Source organism: Protopterus annectens, chromosome 1.part1 (assembly GCF_019279795.1).
Source record: "Protopterus annectens isolate FY-2018-M chromosome 1.part1, PAN1.0, whole genome shotgun sequence".
Classification (NCBI taxonomy): Eukaryota; Metazoa; Chordata; order Ceratodontiformes; family Protopteridae; genus Protopterus; species Protopterus annectens.
The window spans coordinates 1,049,713,835-1,049,733,593 of record NC_056726.1 but is presented as its reverse complement, the minus strand read 5'-3'; positions in this window follow the sequence as shown (position 1 = coordinate 1,049,733,593).

The window sequence follows — 19,759 nt, the reverse complement described above, 5'->3', positions numbered from 1 at the left end:
GTGGTGTGTGGGTTTGGTTGGGTTGGGGTTTGTTTGTGGGGGTTGCCCCGTTGGGTTTACCTTACCAAAAATGTCCACAAAACAAGGTGTGATAGCTTTAAAAATTGGGTTAAAAATGGTGCTTGGGGTCCAGTTTGTCTGCCTTGCATGTGGCAACCATGCAAGGGGCCTTGCCCCTTCCCCCCCCGGGTTCCATTTGGCAAACCTTACCCCCATTCCTTTTTGGAAGGTCTTCTTCCACCCTAAAAAAAAAAGGAAAAAAAAGGGAAATTCCTGCCAGAAGTTAAAAATTCAAAACCCATCGACCCCCAGTTGGGCTGTGTCTTCTGTCAAAAATTTCCCCCTTGGGCCCCCGGTACAGGTTTTTTACAGCTGCCCCCAAAAACCGGACAAAAAAGAAAATTCCATTTCATCAAGGACCCCACACCTTTGGCAATCAGTCATGGAGCCACCGGTGCAAAAACCCAAGGGAAACTGTTGCAAAAGCAGTTAAGGGACCCCCAAAATCAGGAAAACCCTCCTTCCCGAAAAAAAAAAAGGGGTAAATTTTACCAAAAACCCTCAAAGGGACTTCAAACCCTAATATAGTGGGCCATAAGAAAATAAAAAGTTCCTGGAATTAAAACTCAAACCTGGGAAAAATGTACCCTAAAGAAATCATTTATTCTATCATAACAGGGAGACAAGTTAACACCAATAATACTTGGGTAGTAAAATAATTGCTTTTCCCCCCCCAACCCAAAAAAAAACCCTTTCTAAAAATTCAACCCTTTTAAAAACATTGGTTCCTTTACCCCATGGGGAAAAAATCTCGCCCTGAAACCTTAAAAGCCCCCACCAGTGCAGGATGCATATAAAGGGAAACCCAACAAAAAAAAAACTCTTTAAAGGCAAGGAGTTGGTCCCCAGCCCTAAAAAACTTCCAAAAGGGGAAAATCAAGTAAGCTCCTTAAAAAAAACCCCTTTCATTAAGTAAAAAAAGAGCTCTCATAAAACACCAAAGCAAATTTTAAGAAAATCTAAAAATAAAAAAAAAACATAAAGGTTTTTTCAGTTAGAAACCCGGAAAATCCCGATAGCCAGAACAGTTCAAAAAAATGTGAAAAATTTTATCCACAAAGAAATTTTTCATAAACTTTCTCCCCCAAAAGGAGAATATCAACCAAAAACAGCCCCCCCAATTTCCCGGCCCCAAATAGTTCTCCAAAAAAAAAACCCTATAGTGGGTTCCCCCCCCTTTTCCCCGAATAAGAGGAATTAAAACCTGGCGTGTTTTCTCTTTCCCCTAACGTTTAGGGGTCATGAATTGGGCCCCCCAAAAAAGGGGGGTTAAAAAATTACCGCCCCTTATTAAATTTTCCCTGGGGAAGGGTTAATGGATTAAAAAAAACATGGGAAGAACTTTTACCAACCCCTTTTGGTTTGCAAAGGCGATCAGTTTTAAACTTGGTTGACTTTTTTCCTCAAAAGGATGGGGGAAATCCCTAAGTTGTTGGGTAAGGTTCTAAAAACCCCCCCCCCGGGTTATTAAAAACCATATTAAAAATTCCCCTACAAAAATTTCAAATCTATACAAAAACCCCAAAGGGGGAGAGTTCTGGCAATGGCTCAAAGCCTTACAATTTTCCCCCCCCCAGTTACTCTTTTTACATTTTCCAATCCCAAGGGGGATATAAAAGTTTTGGTCGCAAACTGGGTTGAAAAAAATTAACAGATTCCTTTTTCCAAAAGGAAAATGGGCCAACCACCCAAAGAAAACCAAAAAAATTGCAACCCCCCAAAAAAATTATGTCCAAAATGGAAACCACTGAGACAAAAAATTTAGGGGTCCCCTTGGAGTTTTTTAACCCCTTGTAAAAAGTTAAAATTTTAATTGCCCACCCTTTTAGAAATTCCTTAGTCAAGGGGGGCAAGTCCCCTTTATATACTATCGACCCAAGTTATACAATGCCCCCTTGGAATTTTCTGGAAATTGGCGTGGAACCAAAATTTCCCACCAAAAAAAAGGGCTCAAAAAACTGTCCATCTGGACTAAAAATCCATTATTGCCCATTTTTGATGACCTTTTAAAAAAACCCGTCAAACCCCTTTGTGTAGTTCACCCAAAAAATTTCCTGAGCCCAAGGGGGGCTTCCTAACCTATTTGGGGGGTGGAGGGGAAATTTCCCCGTTATCTGTAACAAAAAACCCCTTACAAAATGCTTTTTCAAAGAAATCTTAAAATAATGCGTAACCCCAGGGAATTCCCCGTTCACTTGGGGGAAACTAAGGGGGTTGCCCCATCTAAAGGGGTGGGTAAAAAAAAGGGAGGAAAAAGGGGCAGTCCATATAATTGAACCAAACCCTTTTATGTCCCCAAATTTAAATTTCCATTTTTTTTTTTGCAACCAACGAAAAATGTAAAAGTAAGGTGGGAACCCCCTTTAACCCTATAGATAGGAACCCGTTTCGTTTTTGATGGGGATAACCCCATTCATTAATTACTGGAGCCCTTTAAGATGTGTGTTCATTTTTAACAAAACTGGGGGTTTTGGACTTCCACATGTGGGGTTAACCCCCAAAAAAGGGAAACATTTAAATTTTTCTCTCCCAAACCCCAAATTGTAAATAAATTTCACATGTACAAGGGCTGCCCCATTCCCCAAAAAAGTCACCAGGCCTGGGGAAATGCCCCTTCCCAGGGGCACCCTGGGGGTTGTACCTCCCATAGACAGGGGAAAGGGAAACTGTGTACCTGCCCCCAAGCCCAAGGATGAATGGGGTGAGCGTTACCTGCCCCCGTTTGTGGGCCCGAATTTCCAGTTTTCCCCTTGGGGTTTTTGCCCCCCCAAACCCAAAAAAAAACTTTTGGGGTTTTTTTTTTAAATTTTTTTTTTTGGGAAAAAAAATTAAAATAAAATTTAAAAAAGATGGGTTTTTAAACTGGGAGTTCCCAAAGGGGATTTTTAGAAAAAAATTCCAAAAATTGGCCCCGTCCAAAGGCCAAAATTTTTTTTCAGTTTTTTTTCCACAAAGGGGGATCCAAAACCAGGGGTCAAAAAAAAGGATCCCCAGGAAAATTTTTACCAAAAGGGAAATTCCCCTTTAAGGTTTTCCATAAAAGGGGGTCATTAAGGGGGAAAAACCCTTTTTGGGGACGTTACCAAAAGCTAAAATTGGGGGCCCCCCAAAAAAAAGGCCCTTAAACCGGGCCCCTTTTAAAGCCCAAAGGAAAAAATTTAAAGGGGGCCATGCCCCAAACAGAAAAAATCCAAGCCACCCCCAATTTTCCCCTTTTTCCAGCCCGGGAACAAAAAGGGTGGAAAATTAAAACCCCGGTTTTAAAATATTTTCCTTTTAAAAAAATTTCCCCCCAAAAACCAGGTTTAAAACCAGAAATTTTTCCCCCCTTTTAAAAAGGGGTTTTTAAGAGGGTTTTTCTCCCTGCCCTTTTTGAAATTTTTTGGAAAAAAAGAGAGTTTTTATTCCAAAATTTTTTTTTCTTTTTTTGTTTTTTTGTATTTTTTTTTTATATTTTCTTTTTTTTACTCTTTTTCTTTTGTTTTTTTTTTGGGGGGGGGGGGGGGGGGGGGGGGGGGGGGGGGGGGGGGGGGTCCCTTTTGGGAAACCAAAAAAATTTTTTTTTTTTTTTGTTCCCCACCAGCAAAAAGTTTCCTTTTTTTTTTTGGAAAATTTTCACAAAAACAAAAGGCCTTTTTAAGGCCCAACGTTGTTTTGGGGTTAAACCTTTCAAAGGTGGAAAAAAAACCCCCTTGGGATTTGCCCAGATTTTTTGCCAAGCAGGTTCCCCCATCCAAAAAAGGGATGGGTCTTGGAAAAATTCACCTTTTGGTTTAAAATTGGCCCAAAAACCAAAAAAGGGAGGTCAAACCTTCTGACAAAAAAAAAAATTTTTTTTTTTGTATGAAACAAAAAAGAAGGGGAAAAGGGGAAAAAAAGGCTTTTTTTAGCCTTTTTTCTTTTTGTTTAAAAAAAAGGGTAAAAAATTTTTTGAGGAACCCAAACCCCTTTTTTGGAAATTTTTCTTCCTGGGGTTTTAAAGGAAAAAAAAAACCTTTTGGTTGGGTTTTTTTGGGGCCAAAAAACTGGCTGTTTTTTGGGGTTTTTTCTTTTTGCCCCGGGGAAAAAAAGGTTAACCCAATTTTTTTTTCTTTTTTTAAAATTTTTTGGGAACAAAATTTTTTTTTTTTTAAAAAATTTTTTTTTTAAAATAAAATGGGCCTTTTTTTTAACCCAAAAAAAGGGAAAACAAAAAAAGGGATTGGTTTATAAACCCTTTTTTCCCTTTTTCCTTGGAAATTTTTTTTAAAAAAAAAAATACCCTTTTCTTTTTTATGAAAAGATGGGGCCAAAGGTAAAAAAAAAAAGTTTTTTTTTTTTTTTCCCTTAAAATGGGGAAAAAAGGCCAAAAAAATGGGGGGGTTTTTGGTTCAAAAGGGCAAAGGGGGGCCCTTGGGGTTTTTTTCAATCTGGGGGTGCCCCAAAAAATTTCCTTTTTTTTTTTCAAACTGAAACCTTTTGGGGGTTTAGAAATGTTTGGGTTTTTATTAATGTTGGAAAAATTTTTTTTTTTTTTTGGGGAACCAAAATTTTTCTTCTCCCAAAAGGGGAAAAAAAGATTTTATTTTTTTCCCAAAATTTTTGTTTTTTTTCAAAAAAGGCTTTTTTGAAAAAGGCCATTGTTTTTTTTTTTTGGCCCCCTAAAAGGGGCCCAAATTTTGTTTTTGGGTGGGGGGGGACCCTTTTTCCTTTTAGGAAAAAAAGTCCCAAAAAAAAAAAAAGTTCAAAAAAAAATAAAAAGGGGAAAAAAAATTGAAAAAAGGAAAACCCCCGCCCTTTTTTTCCCAAAGGCCCAAAAAGCAAAAAAAAATCAAATTCCCTGCAAAAAAACTTTTTGGGGTTAAAACCATTAAAAACCCCACAGGCTTTTGCCTGTAAACCTTCCCAAAAAAAAAAGGGGGAATTAATCCCAAATAAAAAAAAAAAAAAAAGGCCACAAGACCAAAACCCTTGGGGGTTTAACGGCCAAAAATTTCCCAATTAAATGGGGTCCCTAACCCCGCCCCCTTGGGGGGGGGGTGGCTTTTTCCCTATTTTTCACTTTTTTTCCCGGGGGGGGGTTTTTTTATTTCCAAAAATGAAACCATTTTGGGGTAAAACCCAATCTTTTTGGTTAACCCCTAAATTTGGAATTGATGGGGCCCCCCAAAGGGTTGGGGGAGGGAAAATTTTTATCTTTTTTTTTAAAAGGCCCAAAAGGGTTTTGGGGAATAAAGCTGAAGGGGCTTTGGGCCCAAAAAATAAAGGGGAAAGCCTTGGTGGTTTCAAACCTGTAAAAATTCCCCCTTTTAAAAAACCCAATTTTTTTGGCTTTTTTTTTTTTTTTTGGGGGGGAACCCCCTTTTCTTTTTTTTAAAATGTTTTTGGACCAAATTTAATGGCCAAAAAGACCTCCCCCCTTGAAATTTTTAAGCCCCCAAACCCCGGTTTAAAAAAAAAAAAAGGGGAAAATTTTAAGGGGGTTTTTTTGGGAATGGTTTGGCCCCCAATGGTTTCCTTTGGGGTTTTTTTAAATTTAAAGGTTTCCATGGGGGGGTTTTTTTTTAAACCCGGGTTCCAAAAAGGCCTTTTGGCCAAGATCCCAGGCTTTTTTTTTTTGGTTAGGCTGATGGGTCTATAATTTCCTGGATCAGTGGACACTCCACCTTTTTGTAAAGAGATGACAGTGGCTGTACTCCACTCATCTGGGACAAAACCAGTACTCAGGCTTTCGTATGGTGTCATATATCACTGCTTTCATTTATAGAATGAACCATAAGACACATAGGCAGTTTGTGAACCTCTGAAGTGGAGTCATTCTGTGGAGCACATTCAGAAAGATAGACTTGAATTATTTTCTGCTTGTCCAAATGACAGTTATTTCAGAGAAGCCCATTGTATAGAATGTAGAAGATTTAATGAAATGTTCATTTTAAAATTTTTTCATAAATTTTGAAGAGTAAAATCACTCACGGGGCTTCTGTATACTTTGTGTAGGCTTTGCACTAAGCCTGCTTGGAGTTTACATGTTTGCGCTGTAAGAGCAATGCTGTTTGCATATGCATGTCACTCATGTTTAAATGTAAATAAGAGTGGTTTTGTGGCAAAAAACATGAAAAGCAGCAGACATGGAAACCTGTTTACTACGGGCAAACTGAGTCTGAGCTTGTGAGGAATACCACAATGATTACCAGTGTTATTATTAAAGCAATGTAAAGAGTTCCAGTACATGACATGTAAGTGTATACAGTGCAGAGTATTGTGGAAACCTGTTTCAGGCATACTGAACAAAAGTTGTGTAAATGATCCATAAGGGTGACTGCCATTAAAAATAAACAGTCAGGAGAAGAGTCTGTGTATTGAACAGGAATACACAGAGGAATTGTAGGAATGAACACAGGGAAAGAGGACAGGTGAAACACGTCATGCACAGCAGATTAATACATGTCATTGAAGACAGACAGTTGTACCAGCAACCCTAATCACGTATCAACATGATACAGTATGAACTGCACAGTGCATGTATATCATGTGACTGTCACACAAGGTGACACAACAATGGAGAAGATGTGATAATAAGCATCCTAACATGAACAATGGCTAGAACGTATAAAAAACTCCAGCTGTACTCTGTCGCACAACACCTACTTAGAGATGATCTCTGCCTAACATACAAAGCTATGTCAAACCCAGAGCTTTTGGACATGCTACACTTAAAGAAATTCCAATCTCTCCGAACCACATGCTCTAGGGACCTCAACCTTGTCACCAGAATAAACAGAACATGCTGGAGGGACAGATTCCTGTCACAGAGACTTCCCAAACTCTGGAACAAACTACCCATTCATGTCAAGCAAAGCTCCTCATTGGCCCTCTTTAAGAAAAATCTTGTCCACTGGATGGGAAATGGAAAATTCACTTAGGGGATCACTTCTGTGGCACTGCTTGACAGGGGCAGAGGAAAATAGTTTTCTTTGGTAGTGAAAGCTAGGGAACCTTTTTTGGCTAGGCTTATATAGGCCCCAGAGCTGCTAGCCTAGAACCTACCTATGAACCTATGAACCTATATACAACAGGGGGTAGGGTGTATATTGTGAAGCTCTGCAAAATGAGTTGCCTGAATATGACTGAAATGTCAGCAGAGGTCTCAACCAAGTGGGGCATATAGTTGCAGGTTCATGGACAACAGTAAACAGAAGCATGCACAATCATGGACAATATCAAAATAATAACAGCAATCCAATGTCTCTGATGTAACATGTGATTGTGAGTGACCAATCCTGACAATGTAACACCTGCTGGAGGTGTTAGGAGGGACACTGCTGTACCTGTATGTGACATTATGATCAATCCATGCTAGCTGACATGTGTGCATGTAATCTGTGCTATCAATGTTGTAAATCAGCTATGTATGTCCTGAGTGCATCATCAGAATAGGTATCATACATACATCTGGTATAACACCTTGATGGGGGTTCCACTCCACCAGACACTAAGGTTTATGCAACAAAATGAATACTTAGGTATGACCAATAAGATGTGTGGGAGCTCACTGTGGCAAATGTGGTACACTTGAGTTACGCATCCCTGGAAATGTGTAGGAAAGTACATGAAAAAGGGCGCATTGTACCCAGTTATGGGTGTGATGAACGCTGTGAACTAGTGAAGGATAATGGCCTTTGATGTGGATGCCCTGCACATACTCAGCAGTTGTGTTACACACAGGGGAATAGTCACCACAGTGCGTGGTTGCCCTTTATAATCTCGAAATACTGAATGCTCAAAATTCAGTATCTCGAGACCATAAAGTCAAAACTGCAGAATACCAACTGGAAAACACGGTGATAAAAAAAAAAAACATGATAAAAAAAACAGAGAAGACCCACTGAAAATTGCTTTAGCATAAAAAAATCCTTTAATCTCCACTTTCATAACTGCAGAATAGCAAAATTGCAGAAGCGTGAATTCGGCTATCTCAAATTCGCGTTTATGCACTGACGCTGAATGACGTGGATTGCACAGAAGTTCAGGTGAGTAAGTGTATGTGAGTGTTTGTGTGAGTAGTAAATGTGTGTTAGGGTAGGGGGTTGGAAGTATGAGTGTGTGTGCTGGATGTGTTGATGTTTGTGAATGTGTGTGTGCATGTGTGTGTGCAAGGGACTGTGGAATGTCTGGGAGTGAGTTTTTTTCTGTTTTTCTGTTTGTGCAATCTCGGAGTTGGTATATTTAAGTAGGGGGTGTGGGTGGCATAGGGGGGCTTGTCCCCCTGCTTAGAGGTAATGTAGGGTAGTATAGTTAGTGTATTGTGTGCAGAATGGTGTGTGTGTTGTGTGGTGTATGGTGTATGCATGTCCGTGATTTTGTGTTTCGTGATTGTGGTTTTCAGGATTTTGGGCCTTTCGACTTTATAGTTTCGAGATACTGAATTTTGAGCATTCAGTATTTCGAGATTATAAAGGAGAGCCCTGTGGGCACATCCTAGTTGATGTTCCACATTACCATCTACCTCAGTACCCAGGTCACAATACCACTTGGCCTGTTCATAGGTGTGTGCTATCTACATTATCACTGGGTTCTATGCTTGCTTTTATAACATAACAAATCCCTGCATGATTCTGTTTCATCTCATGTATCTTCATGGCTGTGGCAGCAATCTTGTGTCTGTTGATACTGTCTGTATTAAACTAATATTACAGTTGGATTCAATGATTGTACACAGTCTGCAGTCCTCCAGCCAGCTGTTTGGACACAGGATGTGTATGTCACGCTTGATGTGTGTAAATTAAATAATGGACAGGAAAGGCCTAGCACACAGCCCTGAAGTATGGACCTGATCACTGGACTCTAGATATAGGTCACTTCACACACTTCAACATATTTAGTTGTCATGTATGTGATCCAGATGTCTACCCACCTGGTGATATTAGTGTTTATGGCCACATGTGACAGTGTTGCAGTAATACCTCTGTGTGGATTTGTATCAAATGCCTTGGTCTGGTCAAATTCTGCAGGATGATAGTGGTGTTCATGCATGCACTTGTTGGCCTTCTTGAGGACATCTAACACATGTAACAGACATGGATGTAGGATGTACAAATTACACGTCTTTAACACACAGCCAGGATATTACCAGTGTAGAAACGGTCCATGATGACATGTTAGGCTACAGATGAGGAGAGTCAGAATGTGTCTATACATGTGTTCATCGGGTGTTGTCCCTCCCATTACATGGATTTATGTTGATGCACACCCTTCTATTGAAACATATCCTGTATGAAAGCTGTGTTGAAGTATGGATCCAACCGTGTCTTGTAGGTCCTTGTTCTGAGTCACGTTATAGATAATCTGTGATGCTGTCATGCCTACTGATTTTGTATTAGTCATACAGAGTGCACAGATGTGCTGCCCTTCTTAGCATAGACACTAAGTAAGGTTTGCCTGTATACTTTGTCTGTATACTTTGTCTGATGGACAGTGGAGACAGGGGGTAACATTTGAGACAAACAATCAGCTAGCAGATTGTCTATTCACTCTGGATGGATATGTCTGGTGGCATCACACATGCACATCTTTGCTTAGTTGTGTATTCCATTAACATTTCAATTGTATTGAAATACATGACTTTTGAAAAGACCTACACATACAACCATGGTCATTCATCACATTCCACACACTGGTACCATGCATGCAGTCATACAACTGTAACAGTGTCACATACTTACATCAATTTCACAACATATGTCTATATGTAATTCACAGGCAAGCTGTGTTTGAGCAGCTTGATGCTATATCAGGACAGATTACAGATCAGTAGTTTGTGGCTCATGCAGAGAATTTACTGACACAAATCTTATCTTAACCAGTCCTGCCCCGGCTGCTGTGCTCCCTTGCTTCAGCATCTGCACCTAATACTTGGGCTCCTGCCTTCCTGCCTAAACCTCTTGAACGTACCCACCTGGACACCCTGGCTAAGTACCACCAATAAATGGACAATCCCAACCTACCTGAAAGGCCTACCGCTCCCTGAATAACATTCTCTACAAGGATTTTTTTTTTAAATATAAAACTTGGGCTCCTGCCTTCCTGCCTAAACCTCTTGAACGTACCCACCTGGACACCCTGGCTAAGTATCACCAATAAACGGACAATCCCAACCTACCTGAAAGGCCTACTGCTCCCTGAATAACATTCACTACAAGGATTTTTTTTTAAATATAAAACTTGGGCTCCTGCCTTCCTGCCTAAACCTCTTGAACGTACCCACCTGGACACCCTGGCTAAGTACCACCAATAATCGGACAATCCCAACCTACCTGAAAGGCCTACCGCTCCCTGAATAACATTCACTACAAGGATTTTTTTTAAATATAAAAGTATGTGTACTGCTCTAACACTTGGTAGTAGTTAAATTGGCAATAACTAGGTCGCAGTACGCTTCCCTGCTAGGACAGCCAGCAGCCTCAACTCCCTCCCCCCCCTCTGCTGCTTGATTATCCTACTTTACCATACAATTTACCCCTTTCCTGACTACTGTTACCTCTCTTTACCGGATATCCCCCCTTTCAGACCTCTACTGTATTACACTGACTGGCCTCTAGGTGGTGCTCCCCTACCTTCTTACTGTCACCACTTCTGTATCCACACTCTCCTTTCTCCCCTATACTGCCCCCCAAAATCTCTCCTCTATTCTCTCCACTGTCCCAGGACTACCTACCACTCTTTACTTACAAGCGCCCTTTCTCTGTCCTTTTCTTTATAAGCTCCTACCTTCTGTCTCTGTCCTTCTTCTACATAAATACTTACCTCGTCATTATTCTCAGTAGTCTTCCCTCACCCTACACTTTGCAGTAAAACTTACCTTGACTATCTCTCTTACTGATAGTCTTTCTTACTCTCACCTCCGTTGGCTCTTCCCGCTCCGTTCGCCCTGCGGGCTCACTCCGCTCCCCTCCCCTGCCCCCAATTCCCACCTGCCCCCTGCACCTCTACATTTATACATAACAAACACCTCCTACCAAACCTACTATCCAATCACAGTTCTCTTCCTATTACCCCTCCCCTTAATCTTTCATCAATCCACTATCCAATCATACTCCTCTTACTATTACCCCTCCCCCTTATTTTCTCATCAAAGAATACTCCTCCTCTCTTTCCCCTCCCACTACTACTCCTCCCACTCCAATTTTTATACCTCTATACGCTCATTCTTTCATTGTCCTTGTCTACAATATCTACCTCTCTCCATTCACTTCTTGACCTTCCCTTCTCAATTAATATACCACATTAATTTTCTCTTCACTGTACATTACCCTAACCCATCCTAATATGCCCTACCAACTCCCCTTAACTATCCAACTCCCCAGCTCCCTTCTCATCTTACTAATACCTCTGTATCTTGCTACTTCTTAGTCCCATAAAGCTCCTCCATTCCTCCCTCCTACACAAACTATCCCTAACACCCAACTACAATCTCTCCAACTCTCTCACTTTCACTCCATATCCTCCTCCCTTATTCCACCCAACCTACTGCACCTTTTTCATCCCAAACTATTCTCTACCTCGACTAAAACTCTCGCTCTTAAACTTCTGCTAACCACAGACAGATACCTACTATACAAACCTTACAGACTAAAACTTATCACCTGTAATGTCCTAGCCTTATCTGGAGACATTCATCCTAACCCTGGCCCTTGCCTCAGCACAAACTACTCCTTTCCCTCCACCCTCTTCTTCACCTAAAACAAATAACACTCCCCCCTTTCTCTTTTCCTCCCACTTCCCCTCCTAGCACTCTTAAGATCTTCACTATCAATGCCCAGAGCCTCAACAATAAATTTCACCATGAACAAGCCTGGATTAATCACAATCAACCCGACATCCTAGCCATCTCTGAAACTTGGCTAAAGCCCCATATTACTGACTCTGAAATCTTACCTCCTGGTTACCACATCCTCAGAAGTGACCGTTTAAACAAAAAAGGTGGAGGCTCTGCTCTAATCTACTCCAATCTTCTCTCTCTTATTCCTCTTCAAATCCCTTCCCCTAAATTCAAAAATTCCGAAATCACAGCAAGCCTTCTCCGTTTGACTAAACATAAAAATATCTGCTTCATTTCTTTATACATCTCACCAGGCAACAATATCTCCACGCTTGAAGATATTCTATACTGGGCCTCAACTGAAATAAAATGCGAAACCTATATTCTAGGCGATGTCAATATCGACTGGAATAAAATAAACATGCCATCCCCCCCACTATCCATTAACCTTCTCAACTTCACTCAAGTAATCCTTTCAACAACTCACCCTAACAAAACTCATCCCCCAGGGTCCATCATAGATTGGATTCTAGTCTCCCATCCAAACAAAATCACTCTCTGTGGCACTATCCCTGACACCTTCAGTGACCATTTCCTTGCCTTCATCCATCGATCAACTAGCTCCATCCAACCCCAACATCTCTATGTTCAAACTCGTAACCTCAGCAACTTCAACCCCTTAATTTTTTCTAACATCTTTAAACAAATTAACTGGCAATCTCTAAACACTCTCCCACTTGACAACGCTGTTGAGCATTTTAACTCTACCTTCATAAATACTCTTAACTCCCTAGCCCCCCCTAAGAAATAAATGAATCAAAGCTAATTCTGCCCCATGGCTGACCAAAGAAACTAAACAACTTATGCATCACAGAGACAAATCCTGGAAACTCTATCAGAAAAATAAACTGCCCTCTGCCTTGCTTCAATATACCCAACTCTGCAACCAAGTAAAAAAACTTATTACCAAGGACAAAAAAACCTACTATAATAAACTTCAGTCCAACAACAATAAGAACCCAAAACAATTCTGGAAATCGATCAACTCCCTTCTCCATCCCGGATCACAGATCACAGAACAATCCCTGCCCTGACCCTAATCTATCTGACAGTGAACTAAGCTCCCATTTCAACATCTTCTTTACTGAATCCATAGCTAAACTAACTAAAACATTCCCAAATAAGAACCCCCTTAATTTCCATCTCAAACCTGTTTCCACTAATTTTATAAAAAAGCTTCTATCCAAGCTAAAGCCATGTTCTAATGCCCCTGACAACATTCCCTCCTCCTTCCTCAAACATGCAGCTGAAGGTATTGCTCTCCCAATTAGTATTCTGATTAATAGATCCTTAAATGAGTCAAACATACTGAAACTCTAGCGTTCAGCCTACATTCTACCTCTTCACAAAGGAGGCAAAAACACCACTATTTCTAACTTCTGCCCCATCGCCCTACTCTCTCCAATATCTAAAATTCTAGAAAAATGTGTCCACCACCAACTTTTGCCTTATCTAATTCACAATCACCTCCTAACACCCACCCAGCACAGCTTCCGTCCTGGCCACAGTACCATAACTGCCTTACTATCCTTCCTAGAAACTGTCAATCAAATACGAGACTCTGGACTCATTGTATCCACAGTACTGCTAGATCTTTCGAAAGCCTTTGACACCATCTCCCATATACACCTACTTCATCTGACTAACCTCAATCTCTCCCCTAATACTCTATCCTGGTTCTCCCGTTACCTATCTGACAGATCTCAAGCTGTCAAATGGAAGAACTCTAACTCTTCCTTCTTGCCTACATCTACTGGCGTTCCTCAGGGGTCCATCCTTGGACCCATGCTTTTCGACATCTTTATAAATAACCTTCACACTGTCATCCCTGACACCACGGTCATCCAATATGCAGAGGACTCTACCTTGGTCTGTTCCACCCCCAACTTTCCTGAACTTCTGACTAAAACTCAATTAGCCTTTTTCACTACAGAGAACTGGATGCACCAAAACCACCTTTCACTCAACTCCAATAAATCTAAAATACTAATTTTCCTCCCCTCCAAGGTAACCTCCTTGGACAAAAACACTTTCAATGTCCTAAGGCAAACTAACACTGCCATTGAAGTGGTCCCATCTGCAAAACTCCTTGGCATTACCATAGATGAAAACCTCAAATTTGATCTTCACATACAACAAAACATAAAGAAAACCCACCAAAAGCTAGGTATGCTATATAGGAACAATCATTTTCTTTCCAACTCCTCTAGGCATACCCTGGCAATCACCTACCTCCTACCTTCCCTGCTATATGGAGCCCCTCTTCTAACCAATTTGTCTGCTACCAACACCTCTAAGCTCGAAGCTTGCTATAATAAGATCTCTAAATTTGCCAGCAAATCCAAAACATCAATTCACCACTGCCTCAGCCTACAATCTCTGAACTGGTTAGAACTCCCTAACCACCTAGACTATTTGCAACTAACCACCGCTCATAAACTAATATTCTCCCATGATATATGCCCAGCCTTAAAGAACATCCTTCCTCCATACATCCCAAACAGATCACTGAGATCTGAACACCAAAACCTAATCTCCATTCACAAACCCAAACGTCCCGCCGGCCAGCTTCTACTCTCCTTCTCTCTAGGTAAAAACTGGAACTCTCTGCCTCCTTCCCTTAGGACTATACCTAACTCCGAATCCTTCAAGACCCAACTTTTCCTACACCTGTCTTCCAAATGGAAATGGTCCTGCTTTCATCCCACATAAATTCCGACTAAGCTCTCCTTACCCCCACTCCACTATACTCTCATACTTATTCTTATTGCTCCAAAGAACCAGAACTAGCAGACTTTAATTGACTCCAAGCATGTAAATATTGTAATCATCAGAACCAGAAAAAAAAAAAAAAAATTTCCATTGTTAAACTGTCTCATAATGTATATAACACTTTGCAATTCTTGAATATATGAATCCTACTCTTGTATTTCACTTTGTAACCTTTGATTGTATTTTGCAACCTTTATTGTATTGTATTGCTCATGGAGCTTTTCTCCCCGGGCCTCCACTGAAAATGGGCACTTCTTGGCCCAGTGGACTTCCCCGGTAATCAAACTGATAATAAATAAATAAATAAATAAAATGCTAATAGTAACACAATGGTGCTGCTGACTCCCTGAATAATCCTTGCTTCTAGCAACACAAATGAGCATACAATGAATTCCCCAAAGTTGCAATTTTACCAAAACATGTGATACATTGTTGTGTCTATCACATATTAACAACATATGTATGAGACTAGACTTATGTACCCATGTACTGATGAGTGCCACAGAGCATTTAATGATGTATGCAGAGATTTGCACTTTTATGCCATACTGCAGTTGTCACTGTGACGGTGGAATGTGAACTGTGTCAATGGTTGATCTGCTCCATTACAACAACACAACTTCAACAATGTACGTACGAGTGTATCATACCATGTCACTCACTTTACTCAACAACAAGTACCCTTATGACTGTTTCATAGTTCATGCTGGGTGAATTACTTATGATGTACCTCTCTGGATTATATGAAGAGACACATGGCTGAACTTTCATATTATGTGTCCCAGGATGATGACACAATATAAACAACTGATGATGGACTTCAACAATTGGCTTACCTTCTGGTGTCAATCCAGGAGGATCTAGTATTTCTCAGCCTGGGATAACATGGTCAACAGCCATGCTGCTTTGCCGGAGATGGTCTGCTCTTGTATCCTCTAGGCTGTTTTATAATAAAAAGGTTGCTTGCCTCCACACAGTGCCTTTTTAGACAATGTCATAGCAACAAAAGTTACAACATAACAACATCCAGTGGAAGCAAACATACAGTTCTACTGCTTAATGGTAGGAGTGTAAACATGATGCTGCACCAGAAGATATTGCCAACCTGCTTGCTGACAGATTTAGTGCAAACTTCAATCCCCTGGTCCCACAGGCTATACCCCAAAGCATGCCTGACAACAGTCCCCTGCCTAGTATCTCTAGACATCAGGTCATATCTGCGCTCTCCAAGGCTAAAAATACAGCCTAAATGGTACCAGATAACCCAGGTTGCTTACTAAGCAGTCTAAAATTGGACCTAGCAGACCCAATTAGCATGCTATTTAACCATAGCCTGAGAAATGGCTTTGTTCTAGCAGAGTGGACAACAGTAGCAGTAACCCCTAGCACAAATGGGGGCCATTAACCAACCCTCTAAACAGTCTCATCTGCAAAGCTATGGAAAGAATCATCATGGACCTTATCAACAAGGACATAGGCGACCTTCAAACTCTAGAACCAATGCAATGTTGCTTTAAGTGTAGATCATGCTTATTAAACATATTATACTTCTTCTAGAAAGCCACCAAAGCTCTGGATGAAGGTAAGACAGTGTGTACTGACTATCTTGATCTGTTCAAGGATTTTGACACAATCCCACAATCTGGTATCATTGATAAACTCTCCCAGGTGGGGATTAACCCCTATATCACTAAATGGTTAGCCAATTAGCTCACTGACAGAACACATACTGTCAAAGTTGGTGACTGAACCTCTGCCAGTGGAGGTGTCACCAATGGTGTATGACAAGAATTTGTGCTAGGCCCTTTCTATTTGGATTCTGTTTATCGGATGTCTGAGATGAATTAGGCAGCCTTTGACTTGCTAATTTACTGATGATTGCAACTTGTATGGAGTCATTTAGTCCCCAATAATGTTAACATATTACAGGAGGGGCAAACAAAGACAAATGATTGGTGCAAAACCATACGGTCTAAGGCTTTATGCAAAAAGGTGTTATTATTACTGCCTTTTGTAAAGTGGAATTCACCCCTATTTACAGTATTGACAACACCCCCCTATCCTAAGATCAAATCCAGTGGTGTGAGACCTGGGAACACAGATAGATAGCAATCTGAAGTTTGACCACCATGTTTCCATATCGGTAAGGAAAGTCTTCTACATCATGCACCTCATAAGTCAGGGCATTGCATCCAGGTCTGAGGAAGTTATAACCCCACCATACTTAACACTCATCTGACCACTAATAGAGTACAATGCTCTCTTTGAATATACCTCACCCAACACCTGCAGCAGCTGGAGAGACCACAGGTCTTTCTCAACAAGAAAATACAGAGCCTACAAGCAATGTCTGAAAATGCAATGTCATGACATATGTGGATACACTGAAAGCACTGTCACATAACTTTGTATAATATAGGCTGCTTAGTTGTGATTTGCCAGGCCTACAGGCCAGTCTTTTACCCTGTCTTGAAAGAAATGCTGCACATCTTCATATCTAATTGACACTACAGTAACTCACTCTAGGGATCTTAACCTAGCCTGTGACAATAACAGAACATGCTTGAGAGACAGCTATAGCAGATGACATCAGCAGAGTCTCTTGAGAGGAATATAGTAATAGCATTGTTCCACATGCTGGTGTAAAATGCTCTTTCTAATGTCAACCAAGTGAACAAACACATGCACACATAACAAACACACACACACACACACACACACACGCGCGCGCGCGCGCGCGCCAGCACGCGCACACACCAGTTGACTGCAGCAAGATTAGATCCCCTACCTAAGGAACACAGACTAGAGCACTCAGTACTTATTGCAAGCATCAAAGCAGAAGTGTGACTTTTATGTGACTGCAAGACAATTTATAGTGGATAACATCATCATTGTCTGCTTGAAAGATATTAGGAGGCCTGAATAAAATGGATGTGTTGGCATGTACAACTGTCAAAATATTGGTCTTCTATGGGATTTTAGTGATGACTGCAGGATACACAGTTATGCTCTTTGGACTAGCCAGACAGGCACACACATCAGTTGACTGCAGGAAGATTAGAGCCCGTTCCTGACTAAGTATACAGACTAGAGAACTAAGTACTTAATACAAGCGCTACAGCACAAGCTTGCCCTTTATAAGTCTGCAGGACAATGTATAGTGGATGACATCATCATTGGATTTGTGAGAGAATATCTTGGGAGGCTTGAATGAAATAGATAGCCAGCTATATACAACTGTCAAGATATTAAAGATCTGATTGTTACCAGATTAATGAGTATGCAAAGTGTAGCATTTGCTGTTGTGCTTCCAGTGTGCAGGTATACCTTAAATAGATAGCTTTGCAAACAATATGCAAACAGCTGTCCACATTACTACAAGTACTGGAAATTCTGAATGTGTATTGTCAATATAAAGATGTCCATGCTATAGAATAAAGCATTTTTTTATTTATTTCTGTAGTGTAGATGATATATTTGTGAACAAGTACTGAGAGACTTAGTTTCAAATGAATAGGTGTAGGTAACAGATGGCTGCATTGAAAATATGTGTTATTTTCTTAAAAAGTGCCTTCCCTTTGTTTGTGTTTTACATGTACTTTCATCAGATGAAAACTAAATGGGCAGCAATCATGGGTAATACATGCTACTCTGCATGTTCCATAGAGCACTGCTGAGCAGCTGGTTTGCATGATTGATGGCAAAATATTTGCAAATGCCAGATACCATTTCTACTGTTTTCCCTGTTTATGCATAGTTAAGGGGGTGATCAAGCATGAGCTTCAGTGATAAAATTATGAGAGCACTGAATGTATGAAACTGTTGCTTAGCTGACTCTGTGGCAACAGGTGTAAATGCACTAACACATTTCTTTTAGCTTCCTAGGACACTCACATCTCTCTCATCTACATCTCTCTTCAAGAAACACCTCAAAGAACATCTGAAAACTCATTGGCTTTGTCCCTGTTCTAAACCTGACTGAACCTTACTTTTCCCCTTATTTTCTCTTCTTCCTATACTCCTTCCTTCTTGACCTTGTCCCGTCTGCAGCATTAATCTATAGAACCTAACTTTATTCTAGCCCTTGTGTATTTCTTTTACTACCTTTCTCACTTTTCTCCATCTTTGACTTACAAATGACAACACTAGAACCTTAAGTGTACCTGCACTTCATTGTAACTTAAACCTATGCAAACACTCTATGCTACCATTCTTATTATTAGACACATTGTAACTTAAACCTATGCAAACACTCTATACTACCATTCTTCTTAGACACATTGTAACTTAAACCTATGCAAACACTCTATACTACCATTCTTCTTAGACACATTGTAATGTAAACCTATGCAAACACTCTATGCTACCAATCTTCTTATTAGACACATTGTAACTTAAACCTATGCAAACACTCTATACTACCATTCTTCTTAGACACATTGTAACTTAAATCTATGCAAACACTCTATGCTACCCTTCTTATTAGACACATTGTAACTTAAACCTATGCAAACACTCTATACTACCATTCTTATTAGACACATTGTAACTTAAACCTATGCAAAGACTCTATGCTATCATTCTTATTAGACACATTGTAACTTAAACCTGTGCAAAGACTCTATGCTACCATTCTTAGACACATTGTAACTTAAACCTATGCAAACACTCTATACTACCATTCTTATTAGACACATTGTAACTTAAACCTATGCAAACACTCTATACTACCATTCTTATTAGACACATTGTAACTTAAACCTATGCAAACACTCTATACTACCATTCGTATTAGACACATTGTAACTTAAACCTGTGCAAACACTCTATACTACCATTCTTATTAGACACAATGTAACTTAAACCCATGCAAACACTCTATACTACCATTCTTATTAGACACATTGTAACTTAAACCTGTGCAAAGACTCTATGCTACCATTCTTATTAGACACATTGTAACTTAAACCTATGCAAAGACTTTATGCTATCATTCTTCTTATTAGACACATTGTAACTTAAACCTATGCAAAGACTCTATGCTACCATTTTTCTTATTAGACACATTGT